Source organism: Tenrec ecaudatus, chromosome 9 (genome assembly GCF_050624435.1).
Source record: "Tenrec ecaudatus isolate mTenEca1 chromosome 9, mTenEca1.hap1, whole genome shotgun sequence".
Classification (NCBI taxonomy): Eukaryota; Metazoa; Chordata; class Mammalia; order Afrosoricida; family Tenrecidae; genus Tenrec; species Tenrec ecaudatus.
The window spans coordinates 37,359,247-37,366,604 of NC_134538.1; the positions used below are offsets into that span (position 1 = coordinate 37,359,247).

The 7,358-nt window shown below is 44.3% G+C and overlaps 1 non-coding gene across 1 annotated transcript; it reads left to right on the plus strand.

The window, feature by feature from the left end:
- The first annotated feature begins 5,638 nt into the window (after positions 1-5,638).
- LOC142457413 (U2 spliceosomal RNA) lies at positions 5,639-5,829 on the plus strand. The gene has a single exon (XR_012786160.1). It is a non-coding gene; the product is annotated as a U2 spliceosomal RNA (small nuclear RNA).
- Positions 5,830-7,358: the final 1,529 nt, after the last annotated feature.

Sequence of the window (7,358 nt, forward strand, 5' to 3'; positions counted from 1 at the left end):
TTATTAATATATAACGACAGGGGTATAGGTCTATGTACATATATTTATAGGTTAGGTATTAGTTGTCCTTCAATGCAAGAACACTTTGTCCTAATCACCTGGCATTCTGTGATGCTCACCTTTCCAACATGATTGATGAAGACAAAATGGGGGTATGAGCTAATGTGGTGAAGAATGTTATGGTGCCTGGCTATTACAAGATATAGCATTGGGGTCGTAGAGACTTGAACTTAAACAAGCGGCCATCTATCAGGGAATCAACAAAGCCACATGGAAGAAACACATCAGCCTGTTTGATCACAAGGTATTGATGGGATTAGGTATCAGGCATCAGAAGACCCCAAATAAACAACCATTTCTATGTGAATGAGGGGAGTTGGACTGGAGATTCAAAGCCCATCTGTAGACAATTGGACATCCCCTCACAGAAGGGTCACATGGAAGGGATGAGCCAGCCAGGATGCAGTACAGCACCAGCAAAATATACAACATGCCTCTAATTCTTTAATGCTTCCTCCCCCCACTATCATGACCCCAGATCTACCTTACAAATCTGGCTAGACCAGAGAATGTACACCGGTACAGATAAGAGCTCCGAATACATAGAATCCAGGACAGATAAATCGCTCAGGTCAAAAAATAAAAGTAGCGATACAATGAGGGCAGGGGGAAGCTGGGAGAGAAGGGGAGAAAGGAGGAATTGATCACAATGATGGACATACAACAACTGCCCCCTGCCCCGCCCAGCAGGATGAACAACAGAAACATGGGTGAAGGGAGACAGTGGATGGTATAAAATATGAACATGAAAATAATTTGTAAGTTATCAAGGATTCAAGAGGGTGGGAGGGATCGGGGGAGGAAGCAGTCAAAAAAGGAGTTGATACCAAGGGCTCAAGTAGAAAGAAAATGTTTGGAAATGATGATGGGAACCTATGTACAAATGTGCTTGACACAATTGATGCATGGAATGTTATAAGAGCTGTAAGAGCCCTCAATAAAATGATTTATTAAAATTTAAGAAAATAATAAAAATAAAAGATTTACAGCCTCAGAAATAGGGAGACGTTCTACAGGGTTGCTATGGTTGGGATCAACTTGATGGCAATGAGTTCAGACTTGAGTTGTGAAGCCAGAGAACTGACACATCACTTCTTAAAAATTCCCATGGAAGGTTACAGACTCAATGGCTTCTTTCCATGAAAGCCATTCTCGGTGGGGTCTTTGAATTCCAGCTTACCCTCCTTAGTCAGGCTCTACCACCTTCCCATTCCATCTCTTGCCACCCTTCCTCATGGCCTCTGCCCCAGCAGAGTCCTTCTGGCAGTGCCTCCTTGGACATGTCAAACTCTTGCTATGTCAAAGTCTTTATACCTCTTTCCCTAGTGCGTAGAATGTTCATCCCACTCTTTACATCTCAGTTCAAGTGCCACTTCTTCACAATGACCTTTTCTGATGTTTCAGGCTAGATCAGATCTTTCCTGTTATTCTTGCTGTGAAATATAGTTCCTTGATTTGATAATACTTAGCAAAATTTTTAATTAGTCACCAAACAAATAAAAACACAATCACACATCTACCCACACAAACTTTCAGCATCATGGGTATAGGTCCGCATCTGGTTTGTTCTTCACTGTAAACCCAGAACATGGCCGTGTTTGTCACCCAGGAGAAGACCAGTAAATTAATGATTATAAAATGAATGACTCACAGGCTGACAGATCGTCTAATTCATCTTTGTTTGTCAGTGTTTAACGCCATGCTTGGTAGATAGGCAGTGCTCATCTAATGGGAACCGAATGAATTCAAGGCTACCTGATGGGGTAGAAGTTTTTCAGAAGACAGTGATGGAGCTATCAGGGCCTAGCCTAGCCCTGGACCATCTCCCAGAGTTCAACTGCTTAATTCCCTCAATGTTTCTTTTTCTTTAAAAAATTCTGTCCGGGGGGACTTGGGGTGGGGGGGTAGGGGGGTAAGGAAGTGGTGTTAACAAACCCAGGGACAAGGGAAAAACATGGGACCCCAAATGGTAGAGAAGGGGGAGTGGCAGGCATGGTGGGAAATGATCAAGGGTAAGGTTGCTTAGAGAAGAGGTATACTCTAGCCCAGGTGGCAATGAAGCATGGTAGTAGGGCAGGAGGAAAGTCAAGGGAGATGGAGGAAAGAGCTAGGAGTCAAAGGGCATTCATGGAGGTCTAGACAAAGACATGTACATGCAAATATATATAGGAAGATGGGGAAATAGATCTATGTGTCTATATTTATAGGTCAAGTATTAAGGTGGCGGAAGGACCTTGGGCCTCTACTCAAACACTCCCTCAATGCATGAATACCTTCTTTTATTAAATTGGAATTCTATGATGCTCACTCTCCCGACACAACGGCTGGAGCCAAAGTGTGTGAACAAGTAAATGTGGTGAAGAAAGCTGATGGTGCCCGGCTATCAAAAGAGATAGTGACTGGGGTCTTAAAGGCTTGAAGATAAACAAGCGGCCATCTAGCTCAGAAGCAACAAAGTCCACATGGAAGAACACACCAGCCTGTGTGATCGAGTGGTCCCAAAGGGATCAGTTACCAGGCATCAAAGAACAAAAAATCATATCATTGACTGCACACCTCCATGATAGGATCGCTGAAGACAAATGGGTGCATAAGCAAATGTGGTGAAGAAAGCTGATGGTGCCCGGCTATCAAAAGAGATAGTGTCTGGGGTCTTAAAGGCTTGAAGGTGAACAAGCGGCCATCTAGCTCAGAAGCAAAAAAGCCCACATGGAAGAAGCACACCGGCCAGTGCTATCACAAGGTGCCAAGGGACCAGGTATAAGGCATCATGCAAAAAAAAAACCAACAACGATATAAGTGTGTGTATATATGTGTATATGTATATGTATATATATACACCATATTAAATGAAGGGGGAAGTGCAGAGTGGAGACCCAAGGCCCAAGTGTCGGCCAATGGAGATCCCCTCATAGAGGGGTTTAGGAGAGGAGATGGGTTAATTAGGGTGCGAGGTAGTACCGATGAAGAACACAGCTTTCCCCCAGATCCTGGATGCTTCCTCCCCCCAACTACCATGATCCGAATTCTACCTTGCAGGACTGGATAGGGCAGAGGCTGTACACTGGTCCATATGAGGGCTGGAGGTACAGGGAATCCAGGGTGGATGATACCTTCAGGACCAAGGGTGTGAGGGGCGATGCTGGGAGAGTGGAGGGTGAGTGGGTTGGAAGGGGGGAACTGATTACAAGGATCCACATGTGACCTCTTCCCTGGGAGAGGGACAGCAGAGAAGGGGGGAAGGGAGACTCCGGATAGGGCAAGATATGACAAAATAACGAGGTATAAATTACCAAGGGCACATGAGGGAGTGGGGAAAGGGGAGGGAGGGGAAAAAAAAGAGGACCTGATGCAAGGGGCTTAAGTGGAGAGCAAATGCTTTGAGAATGATTGGGGCAGGGTATGTATGGATGTGCTTTATACAATTGATGTATGTATATGTATGGATGGTGATAAGAGTTGTATGGGTCCCTAATAAAATGTACAAAAAGAAAAGAGGAGAAAAAAATGATTAGGGCAGGGACTGTACAGATGTGCTTTATACAATCGATGTATGTATATGTATGAACTGTGATAAGAATTGTATGAGCCCCTAATAAATTGTTAAATTAAAAAAAATTCTGTCTCCTTTTCTATCTGTTGAAGGTGCCTGATTTAGGGGGAAGATTTGAGTGTCTGTTAGTTGTAAGAAAACATTCTTGGAGCCATCTTGGCAACAGAGACATCTCTCAGTGGGTTTGGTGTCTTTAGGAACTGCAGCTGGGCTGCCATGCAGGGCCCTTTGGACAATGCACCACTTCCTTATCGTTTTTTATTCTCCAGTCATCGTGCCATTGGCACATCTTTGCTGTGTCATTCAGTAAGAATCACTTACTGCTCTCTGGGTGGGGCAAAGAGCCCTGACCTGCTCAGTACATGGTCAGTAATTTGCACCCACCAGGTGCTCTGTGGGAGAAAAATGAGGCTGTCTGTTCATGGAAAGATGTAAAGTCTTGGAAATCCCAAAGGGGCAGTTCTACTCGGACCTACAGAGTCGCTATGAGTTAGAATCGACTCCATGGTGATGAGTTTGTTAGTGTGTCTTACAGTTGTTGGCAGATGACACTCGGCTCTTAATGGAAAGTGTGATTTGAGTCCATCCAGAGACTCCTGGGGAGAAAGGGCTGGTGATCTACTTTTAAAAGAAGCTGCCAAAGCAAACCTTGTGGAGCACGGGTCTACTTCGACACACAATGGAGCCACCGGGACTTGAGGTTGACTTGGTAGCTTTTGTCTTGGACAATGAGACTGGGAGGCGAGGTGTTAGCGAGTTTCATTGAGAACCTAGGAGACTGTCAGGGTAAAGAGGTAGATGAAAGATCTAATTCACCTCCTCCATGATAACATCTTTCTGCCCGGAACAGGAGTTTGTTCTGCTGCTTGCTAGTGGCATGAACATGATTGAGTCTTGACTTTTCCCTGCCAAGAAAAAAGTCACGGTAGTGAAATTAAGACAGAAATCTAATATTCATGAAGTACTGGTTACCCACAGATAGGACAGTGTCTTCAAGTATATGGTGTCAGATTTGCAAAGGGTTGTGATAAATATGTATGTTTATGTGCCCAAACAGCATAAAGTCTACTTACTGAATAATTGCACCCGAAGATCAGAAATAGAGCCTGCCACAAGAGCCTGCCACAGCCCATTTGTCATCAGGCATGGAGCTTGGGAGAGCTGTGATTACTCAACATAATTACACATGGCATGCAGCATTCATGAAACCCAGCAGACATCCTTGCCAACTAGGGATAGGGAAGGGCTTTGCTTTGAAGTATGGCAAATCCCCCAATTATTATTTCACTTTTTGTAGTTCAAGTTTGGGCCACTTTTCATAGGTGCTAATTAAGGTGTTCAGAGTACCTTCTGAGGGCTGATTGGGAGTACTGCTGGAATGAAAAGCTTTCCACCCAAATGGCAAATGAACTAAATATTGTTCAATAAAACATTGCAATCTGGGAGTCGGTCAACACTCACACTTAGCTAGCTTTGAGCTTCTCATCTTCCTTAGGTCTTTTGCACCAAGCAAATACTCACATCTTGAACAAATCTAGACTCAGATACTTTCCCCTAGTGAAACCAAAGGTATTCTACCAGTCTGTTCCATTAATTAAAATTAAATCTTCGATGACTGATGGGGAATTTAATCCACAAACATTGGATGAATTTCCTCTGCAGACACCTGTGTGTGATGTTTTTTAAAGCAGCCATCTCATCTGTTCTCAAACACTTTCCTTTGTGTGCTTTTGGCCAAGGGCAAGGAGATTCGTAGTTCCATTCTGAGCCCCACAAACCAATCTGGAAACTGGTGATGTTTAGATTCTTTCACTATTGCTGAAAGGGAGCTCGTTAAATTTGCAGAAATTGAAGGTGAAAACACTTCTCTATCCCCCAAGCCCTGCTACCTACAGTCCAGCAGGGAACTGAAGTGGTCAGGGCATTCCAATTTAATCCCTTCTCACAGACTCCAGCATCTCTCTCCCTTCTATCCTCCACAGAGCTGCCAGATGGAATTCTTTCTTTTTAAAAAAGCCTTTTTAAATCGCTTCTCAGCCTTTTGGCTAAGATCAAGTGTAGTATCTGTTCTTATCTGTTTAATATCTGATACGTCCTCTATCTGAGGACAATAGATTAAATGGATTTTTGGAGCAGGGAGTTGGAATAGGAGCTTGCTCCGTCCACTCCACGCATCGACCTGGCATTGCAGTACTTTCAGGAACGGTACACCCCTTCGGGGGATTTTAAAAAAGAAAGCTTTTGCTGTGTCATTTTCCCTGCTTAAAATAAAATCCTTCCAAGAGTCTGAATTCCAAAAGTTAGCAACCCTTTCTTTATGTTCCTCTGGAAAATCCCAGTGCTTTCCTCTATAGAAACAGGCCCAGGACCTTGAACTTTCATGGTTCTGCTAAGATCCCCTGACTGCCAGAAGTGGATGGCCACTGCCTCTGTCCAGTCCTAGAGGGTCCGCCCCATGGATGGAGCCCTGCTATGGAATTCATCCCTTATTTATTGCAGTACCTTCCATTCAAAGACCCCCAGAGACAACCACCATGGAAACTGGGTTGTTGTCGGCTGCCTTCAGGTTGCCCGGCTCTGGTGACCTTGGGTACAAGAAAGAAATGCTGCTCAGTCTGTTATCATGTCCAGGTCATTGCTGTAGTTCTTTCGCTAATTCCCCTCACAGGGGGTCTCCCCCTCTCAACACTGCCTCTGCTTCATCAGATGTGATATCTGATCCATCCAGCAATGGATACATCTTAAAGGGTACTGGCTGTGCTCTGTGGGGGGTCCTCCTACAGCTCTCCCTCCAGGTTCCCGCATATGCTTCCTCTTCTCATCTCTGGACTCTCTGACCGCCATCCTACCATCTGTTCTTACTTATGTTGGCTTATATCGGGTCCTCACAGGAACAGATAACCTCAACTTTCTCCTGAGGAGTGGCAGGTGGGTTTGACCCAGCGACTAATGCTTATGTCCCTTCAATTCTCCTTGAGAACCTTATCTACTTCCTGTCTGATTCCAGGTTGTACCAGCATGGATGGAAGTGATCAGGGTTTCAGGGAGGAGAAGCCCCTGGATTGAGGTCTTGCTGCCAGGAAGCAGGGATGCTGGGGCTGGAGTCTCAGTCTCTCGATTCTTAGTTCTGTGACCTTTTCTTTGACCCTCTGATTTAGAGTGGGGTCAGCTTACCTAGAAATCAAGATGGTTTCTAGATCAGTTTTTTCAAACCATGGTGTCATGAATTGATTTAGAAGGTCTTGAGCCATGGTAAAAAGAAAACAGGACAGAAACTATTTGCACTTGCCCCACACAATAATGATAAGTATTGTTTCATTATACATTGGCTTTAGTGGCGTGATTTGCGTAGGGCTGAATATAAAATGCCACAGTCAAATAAATTTGAAAGCAATTAAAAATCATTTTATTGGGGGCTCATACAACTCTTATCACAGTCCACACATACCTCAATTGTGTCAAGCACATTTGTACATTTGTTGCCCTCATCATTCTCAAAATATTTGCTCTCTACTTAAACCCTTGGTATCAGTTCCTCATTTCCCCCCTTCCCTCACCGCTCCCCCCTCTCTCATAAACCCTTGATAATTTATAAATTATTATTATTTTGTCATGTCTTACACTGTCCAATGTCTCCCTTCACCCACTTTTCTGGTGTCTGTCCCCCAGGGAGGAGGTTATATGTAGATCCTTGTTATCGGCTCCCCCTTTCCACACCTGCCTCCCAGTATCGCCACTCTCAGCC